Genomic DNA, 9,121 nt, shown 5'->3' with positions numbered 1-9,121 from the left:
GAATTACCGAATTACTTTTAGCATATTGAATTCCTATTCCTATAAATATTCCTGTGGCAGTTTTGTTTAAACTTTAAGAACTTTAATTAGGTAACTTGTTAATATATTTGCACATTATTTTACAGTTATATACAATTTGGCTTTGTTGCTCCAACTTTCACAAGACTCGATAGAGCAATGAACGTTGACCTAGGCTGTGTGTGCGACTACGGCTGTATCGAGAAATACGGAAAAACCCTGGCAGTTGGATGGCTCACGCGATCTTCGCTCGGCTATTTGGTGCTTTTTATCGAAAATGGTTTTTAATGCGTTTTTAAGTCAAATTAGTGACTTCATCAGCTCAGGGCTTGTCTTTCTTCTTGGCTGAATGCTCAGTCGGCGCAGCTGCCCGGTATCACTTAAGCTGCCCATTAATCAAAAGCCCTGCGCCATGTATCGATGTATCGGGACCGCTTGCCAGAGACGTAACTTATTGCCCGGTCCCCTCCTCCTCCTCCTGCCAACGAGCAGGGCTCGGTTTCAATTACGAAATTGTTAATTAGATGTTGCCTGATTTGCCGAGATGGCTAACTGACTTGCTGGCCTATTGCGTGGTCGTCGCAGTCGTCATAGTCGTCGGCGGTGTCGGAGGTGGCGGCGTCGTTGGTTAATGAAAACATCAACTTGTTGCTCTTGGTGTCTGTCGATAGTGTTCGATATGCGTCCAATTTGCTGCCACTGTAGTCACTGAGGCAGTGCCTATCGACATTGATCTATCAAGTGTTTCTTTAACGTTGCGCTAACAATCATTTATTTTATGTTTTATTTTCAAGCCCCCGGCGAACTGCCAGCAGCAAACAGCAGAGAAACCGCGCGAAAAACGCGTGTAAATCGTGCGCGGTTTGTTGTTCGTATAGAGTGAGCGAAATAGCTACATATTTGCCTTTTCGGTTGTGTTATCTGCTGCGAGCAGCTGTGCATGACAAAAGCTAATTGCTTTGTAACGCACGCAGCACGTTTGATTTCGAAATTGCTTTGTGACGTACAAAATAAGAATTTTGAAAATAAAAAATTATTTAATAAGAATTTGAAATAAATCATAAGCATTTAATTAGAAAAATATATATGCTAATAGTACAGAAAATAAAAAAATATTGAAGATGAAAAATTATTTAATAGGTGCTTTAAATAAGAGTAGTTTACAAATATATTTATATAACTATTATCTAGATTGAACATTTTATAACTATTATTAAAATTTAATACTTATTATTTTTATTATATTGATAGTTGTCTTAATCTTAATCTATACATATTATTTATATGTACATATTATACTTATTACAGTAGAATTCGGTTATAGCGACGCTCAAGGGACCGTCGCTATATCCGGAAATCGCTATAACCATATGAATCTGCTTATACAAGTATACCTGGGGGCCCGAATTTTCGTCGCAGTAACCGTACGGACGCTATAAGCGGAGTCGGAAAAACCGAATTCTACTGTATTTTAAAAAATAGTTGTAATCGTAATAGTCAGTTAGCTTGAAAATTTTTATTTCTGCTAGTTTTCCGTTCATATTTACTGGATATATTTATATAATAAGAACATTATAAATTAAAAAAAAAAAAATAAATAAATAAATAAACTTAGTAACTGCCAGAATAGAAAACAATACCTAACTGACCATGAAATGGTTTAAAAGATGGGTAGAATTGAAGTGTTGCTTGTTGGCCTCAAAGGCAATATGTTGTCAATTGGTAATTTATATTCATTGCCGCAAAAAGCAGAAAAGTTCTCTAGCTGACAAAATCCAAATACACAAATAGATCCACCCGTTAAATAAGCGATAAAGCAAAATAAAAACAAGAACGAAAAAAAAATAGAACAGCAAATCCATATGTTTTAAATTTATGCATAATGAACTGTCACGTGCCCTAACTAAGTGACCATAAATAATAAAGTCCAAAGGAAATGTCCAAATGAAGATAGAAAGAGAAAAACTCTTAACAACTGATAGCAGTGCGAAAACAACAGCGAGGAGTACGAGAGCGAGGGCGAGAGAGGCAGAGAGATATAGAAAATGCCGCAAGTTGACAATGAATGAAAACGTTCGCAAAAATAACAGGAAAATGAAGAAAAAGTTAACCAACCAACAGAAGGAAAACAGCGAAAATTAACGCGTTCTATGGGTCTGGGTCGCTTGTGCTTTATCACCCACCACCAACAACAACAACAACAGAAGCAAAAATTATGCCAGCGAGCGATAAAGAGAGAGCGAGTGAGAGAGAGAGAGAGAGAGAGAGGCAGCGAGAGAGAAAGAGGCAGAGAGGAGCGCGGTAAAGAATGCGAGAGACATGAAATGAGCGCGAGCGAGCGAGGCGAGTGAAAAAGTTTTCCCATTGTGAAAAACTTGACATGGTCGCCATTGCCAACGCCATCATCAGTTCAGTGGAGTAACGGCCACAGCTGAATACGGACGTGTTGTGACGTGACGCGTTGAGTCGTCGAGTCGTCGAATCGTTGAGTCAGTCGCCTTCAGTGTACCGAAAGTTTTCGACTTTGGTCTGTCCGAGTGCGCCCAAGGGCTGACAACAACACAAACTGTACACAAAAAGAACAAGAGGAGCACGACGAGGAAGAAGAAGAAGGAGGAGGCAGAAGCAAAGCAAATACAAGAAATTCAACTAAACGAATACAAAGCGAGTGTGAAAAGCGTGTGTACAAAATAAAAAATTGAAATCAAAGTATGCCCAGTGCATTAATGTGAACGCGTCGGTAGTGCTTACCTTGAAAACCGAATCGTAGCGGTCCCCGATGCCATTTCCGATGCGTTGCGATACGATTCGATGCGTGTAAGTGCAAGTAAAAGTGCTGCGACAAATTGTGGCAGAAACCAAGCGAAATGCTGAGCAAATTCATGAAATATGTTCGACAAATGCAAAAAGCCAAGAATCAAACGAAAAAAATACGCACAAACAAATAACAGAAATTAAGCTGAAAAGCGTCAAATAAATCAAGTGACACTACACGCAAAGAAAGAAAACCACAAAATGCCTTAAGTATTCGCACACACACATAAACAGACACAGCTGCAAAATGGCTGTGTGGCAAATTCCTAGTGACGCGTTTAAAGCGCAGAAAATAGCGGCCGCCACACAGCAGCCAAAGTCAATCCATTGATTTTTCTTCAGCTGGGCTGGAGGGGCAACTGCCTTTTGGCCAGCCAAAAGGACACTATGATCCTGAAGTGTCTAATCCTAGCTGGCACATGGGGCTCCACACATTCAAATGTCCGCACATTAATAATGCCCACCGCATTTACAGTCCACTCTACTCCGTCTCCCTCTCCTTTGGTCGCTCCTTTACCCTCTCCATCCACTTACAACAGATAAATGGCACAAAAATCGAAAACTAGGCAAACAACACAACAAATTGCCAAACAGCAGCAGTAACAACAACACGAACAACAACAACTAGTGAGCCCAGCAGAGAATCTGGTCCACAGGGCTGGGCTTTTGATTGACAACATTCGTAGGGGTTGTGGGCGTGGGGGACGGGGTTTGGCGTCAGTTTGGGGAAGAAAAAAGAAAAAAAAAAACACGGGCCAGACGCAGACGCGGCGTCGCAATAATCATAAAAGCGTTGAGCAGCAGGCGGAAGGATGAGTGCCGAGGGATCCGAGTGGGGTCTGAGTGGGGTGTGCGGGGTGGATGGGCTCTGGATTCATAAATTCATGAGTATGCGTCAAACAAACTGGGCGCGGCGTCGTCTGCTAGCCCTTGAAACTTATTATTAATGCAGCAGCTGTAATTAGCTAGCAGTCAGTTGTTGGCAATTAGCCGTTAGTAGCTGTGGCTAGGGCCAACTTGCAGTTGCATTAATTATTCGGCAGGCGACTTTAACTAAAGGCCGCATCGGCAGCCCCAAAGGGTACGCCAATTAGGCGCATAAACTGTTTACAGAATGATAGACACACACAGATAAACAAAGAGAGAAAAAGTGAGCGAGAGAGAGAATGTGTGTGTGTGAGAAAACAAGGTGAAGACATATAGTCACGTTTTTACTTGACTAAGGTCAAAAGTTTCAACTTCCTACATACACCCCGCCTCATCTCGATTCACCTCCCCTCCCCCCACCTTGCCTAGCCTTGCCTCAGCTCATTCCCCACGGCCTGAACTTGATGTTGTCGCGGCTGTCGTCGCCGCTGCTGACGAGGCCTCCGGCAGCTATTTATAACAATTTTTTGTGCGCCCGCACAAATAGCATAAGCACGGCCAATAAATGTTTAAAAACTTTTAGTATAGACGACAAAAAAACACAAAAAAAAACCGCAGGAAATCAACGAAAAATATTCTCGAAACGCAAGATTCGCAGCTAAAAGACAACTTTGCAATTGTCTGCGAGCATTAAGTGGCTAAAAGTCGGCAACCAAAGTTGGTATCAAAACTAATTGAACACATGCAGAAGTCTCTGTGTTGTGTGGGCGTGTGTGTGTGTGTGTGTAACAGTGAACCAAACAGCGACTGTGGTATGCAGACACACAGCAAAGAGCGCAGGACACGCACAGTCCGCATTTAACAGAGAGCGTTGGAGGGGAGGGGGAGAGGCAAATAGAGAGAGCGGGCGAGACACAGAGAGAGCGCGCGTGAATTAGAGAGACTTGTAGAGACTTCCAGGCAACAACAAACACCTTGAGAGTGCTTCCAAAATAACACATTCCGCATGGTACGTGCCTCGGCCGTGCTGGTTCGTTCTCGCACAAAGGATTGTACGCAGGCATTGGAAGGGAAGCCTCTCGTTTCGGCTTTGCTTTCCTTTTCCCTTTGGTGTTGTTCGGTTCTCGTTTTCGGGCTTTCGCTTCTTGATGTGAAGTTTCGCCTTGGCTGGCTCAGTTCGTGGCTAAACTTTGGAGCGTGTTGTGCTGGAAATTGTTGCAAGCGGATAGAGCCCCGCCAGCGTTGGCATGTGAATGCAAATTGAAACTTAATAATTAAACAATCTGCATAAGAAACAACACAAATATATCAATTTGGCAACTGAGCCGTGAGTGTCGAGTGTCGAGCCAAAGTTGACTCAGTAGAACAAGAAAAGAAGAAGACGAGACGACACGAAATAGCAAAGCAACTGAATAATTGTGCGAGTGAATATGCTTTTGAAGTAAGGCGTGTACCCAGAACAACATTACAGCCAACACACTCACACACACACACACGCACGCACACACACACAGACTCACGCACACAATCGTATGTGCGTACAGGAAGAGGGTAGGCAAGCAAAGCGTAGACAGATAGGCGAACAACAGTGCAGACAAACGGACGACGCAAACGTGAGGACAAATATAACGAAATAACCGAGCTGCGACTTCTGTAAATTTCATAGAAGCCCGTGGCCAGCACGGCGTATACGCATTATCATAAATGACAACCGAATAAGTTTTTATTTGCCTCTGACCCCGCATTTGTTTGTGTCTGCTGCCATTTCTCCTGTGTGCTCGTATTTTCCGCTGGTTAATAGATCTAGAAAAAAAGTAAATATTGTTGTTGTTGTTTGTTGGGGCATTGTGTGCAATTGTGTCTCTGTGTGTGTGTGTGTGCAATAACTGAGCCAAGTGGAGCATATATATTATATATGTATATTCTTTAAAATATGTATGTTGCCTCCCAGAAAACGCGTGTGGCTGTGACAAATTTGGTGGCCATTCGAAGCGGAAAATGTAAGCCACCGCAGCTTGAGCGGAAAAGGCCTCTCAGTGCGTAGGCTCCGAAGTGAGCAAAGCGGAAAGCGAGCGACGACGTTTCTAACTCTAAAAACTCTCTCTCTCTCTCTCTCGCTGTGTAACTACTACAACTATATAAAAGGTCTATATAACTAAAGTCTATATAAATATACCTGCAATCTAAGCACTCAGCTCTACACTCAGCTCTAACTGTGCGTGTACTTCTAGCGAGGTAAGTAAACCGGGGCTAACTGACTCCACACCATCTAGTTGACTTGCAAATTCTAAACTCACATCTGCATATTCGAATATGATTATTAATTTTTAGTGCGCCTCGGGGCGTACTCACTATGAAATTATGTTAATTCAATCGATATTTCGACTAATTTAGGCAGCTTTGCATATTGCTGCGCCCGCCTCCTGCCAGCCACCAGCTGCGGTCGAGTGCCCCCCAGTTATGAGTCAATTAGCGTTCTAATTTGACATGCTACTTTACGTACTTTACCAACTTCACTTCACTCCGCTCAACTCGACTCGTTGAGGCAGTAAAATTTCTTCTGCGTTCGTTTATCGATAACAAAACAAGCTGCGCAAACACGTTTCCGAGTTGTCAAATAGCATTAGGGCTGTTCTGGTTTGATATATACATATATATAGCTTCAGATATTTATGTATAGAGATATTTATATACATAAATATTTTGAACGCTTGATAAGTCAAGTGATAAGCAGCAGGGTGTGTTGTCTTAATTTATGAGTTTTGACAACTTGTGAGTGAGTAAGCGGGCGTCGATTCCATCAAAGCCCAATGTCTCAGCCAGCTCACAGGTGATAAAAGAGCACACAAACAGTGCTCCACGAGTGTCGTCAAGTGGGGGACGGCAGGAGTGCAGGTCTTTTAATGGCTTTGCCAATTCCATTGTCAGCAGGGACGGACAAAGATGTTTTAAGAAATTTACAGCAGAAAAAGTGAAAAAAAAAATTATAGTCGGGCTGCCCAGCTAAGAGATACCCAGGGTTTTGAAACATACCCAAAGATTGTTTTGATATTAACGGAATTTATTGAAATTGTCTGCATGCGAGCATATATATTCTTTTGAGTAATTGTCGCCTTATAACAAGTCAACTGATATTTACCTTAATGAATTTAGGAAAATTGAATGCTGCAATCCAATATAAAGTCAAAATAAAAGTTGCATAACTTAGACAACATTTTATAGCAATAGTTAACTATATAATCTAATAGCTTACTTTAGTGGCTGATTTTGATCGATATCAGTGGATATCGATTATTGGGCTTTGTATATAGCATATATAATATTGGGAGTGTTTTATAGTCAAGTCCCTGACTATTACAGATTCTCAGATCGATGGGCTCACACATAAGAGCAAACGAAAAGGGCTAATCAAATCAATTCGACACCCTGATCGATAATAGCCTCTTTCTGTCTGTTGCATATATGTAACATCTATTATTTAATAGTGAGTTTATTATGTTTAAAATAGCAATAATCTTAATATTATACCTAATAGCTAAACATCTTTTTGCCTTTTACACTATCAAAGTTGGTCTAAGACTGTGTTTTTCTTGAACTTGAGTTGCCATCCTGTCGCGATTGTCTAACTAGGGTGCCTAACCAAGTTACTCATGCAACTTTACATATATTATAAACCAATATACCCCGATTTCGCATTGCCAACGTATTCAGGGTATAAACAGGAACGCTCCCTCCAAATACATAATCTAGTTGCGTGAATTGTGTAGATTCAGTGTAGAGATTCAATGCCTGCTACACAAATGCTTTGGGAATGAACAAAATCTCAGCTTGAAGAAATACTTTGCAAAGTTTTACATTTACCGTTAGCATTAACTTGTCCAGAACTAGTTATTCGTCTCTTGCGACAGGTGCTAACTCAGCTCTCAGGATTGACACATTAGAGTAATGAGCCAATGCGAAAAGTTGGGATTATTTTGTAAACTCGGCGAGTGTGCGGATATTTGTTAAGCGTCACGCGACATTTAGCACTAAAACTTTTGCCATTGGCTGATGGTCGCGCCATTTGCCTGACTTTCCTATAATATGTGTCTGTATTGTGTATAGAGTTTATATATATTTAAAGAAACGCTTAGTTGGCCCATTAAAGTAGTTAACTCGTAATGGGGTCAGCGTAAAGTTGATGCCATTTACGCCAGGTCAATTGACATACTATGACAGGCCTCGTCGTGGTTCCTCCACCGTCTTCAGTGCATTAGCCATCCCGGATGTCCTTTGCCTGATGACGCGCATACGTTGGCAGCTTTATCTGCAGCGCGGCTCCCTCTGCCTGCAGCTCGAGTCAGCGAAGCGCATTTCCATTCATTTTTTGAAGGCATAATCAATATTTGGCAATGCGCCGAGTGTGCATATGACAAACAGTCAGCGCGCCTAGAAGCTACACGATATGCCACATACACATATGTATGTAGGTATGTGTGTGTGTGTGCCTGTCAGAGCATACAGGCTATTGAGTTATATGTTCACTCGTTTCCGCATCTGAGTGCACTCTCAATGATTTGCAACAAAATGTTGAACGTCTTCTTGTTTCGCCTACTCCTTGCTCATGCAGCTCCTCCTTGGCAGTCGCCCATGGTATACCCTAGTAATTACAGTCGAAGTAAACATCGTATAATGAAATTGTTATAAACAAAATAAATTTGAATGGGTATGGGCTATATATAGTCTTTCGGGTAGGTATAGCCTCGTTTCCAAGCCAAAACTCTCTTGCATTCTACATATATTCCAATATCACGATCCACAATATGAGCTCCAACTGGGTTAATTGAACCGCTGCCTAGTTAGTCCCCAACCTCTCCCCCAATCCGTTCGTATGTTATATGACAATTCTCAGACGTTTTCCTCAAGGTTGTCGTATCTGGAGCTGTAGTCGGCTTAGTATCTTTGCCATCGACTTTGTACTACTTATTTATTGTTCACTTTCATGTTTTGCGCCTTCTGCTTCTGCTTCTGCTTCTCCTTCTAAATTTCCTCTTTTCTTTTTATGTTATGTACAAACGTCAGCGATAAAAATCAATGGCAACGACTCCGAGCAACTACCGAGTTGCGTTTCGTATTTGATTGGTTTGAGCAAATTTTCGGTTTTTGGCACACATGCCACGTGCTCGTGCCGCGTGGGAGTTCCATGCCCAAGTCCTTGCTAGACATGAGCAGGCCGCCTCCTGCACTCGCCATTCTGCACTCTGCATTCTGCTGGCTGCAGGTGCACATGCCGCACAGACGGAGCCCAAAAATATGCACGACACATGTACGTGGGCGTTGCCGGGGCTGGCTTAAAGCGCGGACAGGCGAGCTGGATGAGTGGGCGAGGCTGGCAGGCAGAAGCCGTCAAAACTTTCGTGCCGTGTGCCCCTTTAGCGCTTGT

General features: G+C 42.3%; 1 protein-coding gene across 24 annotated transcripts in view; it reads left to right on the top strand.

Moving 5' to 3' along the window:
- Window positions 1–2,418: 2,418 nt before the first annotated feature.
- Window positions 2,419–9,121, top strand: part of Shab (potassium voltage-gated channel shaker cognate b) — a 60,207-nt gene continuing 53,504 nt past the window's right edge. For 16 of the 24 annotated variants that reach the window (XR_016270088.1, XM_018006575.2, XM_089468906.1 and 13 more), the window contains exons 1-2: window positions 2,419–2,835; window positions 5,651–5,934. The gene's annotated coding sequence lies outside the window, so the exon portion shown is untranslated. The other 8 variants (XM_089468895.1, XM_089468899.1, XM_089468897.1 and 5 more) reach the window with 8 other exon arrangements.

The sequence above is a fragment of the Drosophila arizonae genome, chromosome 4 (assembly GCF_054131065.1).
Source record: "Drosophila arizonae isolate 15081-1271.41 chromosome 4, UAZ_ARI_1.0, whole genome shotgun sequence".
In the NCBI taxonomy this organism is placed as follows: Eukaryota; Metazoa; Arthropoda; class Insecta; order Diptera; family Drosophilidae; genus Drosophila; species Drosophila arizonae.
The sequence above is the reverse complement of the archived record's forward strand: the minus strand, read 5'-3'. Positions and strand labels throughout refer to the sequence as shown.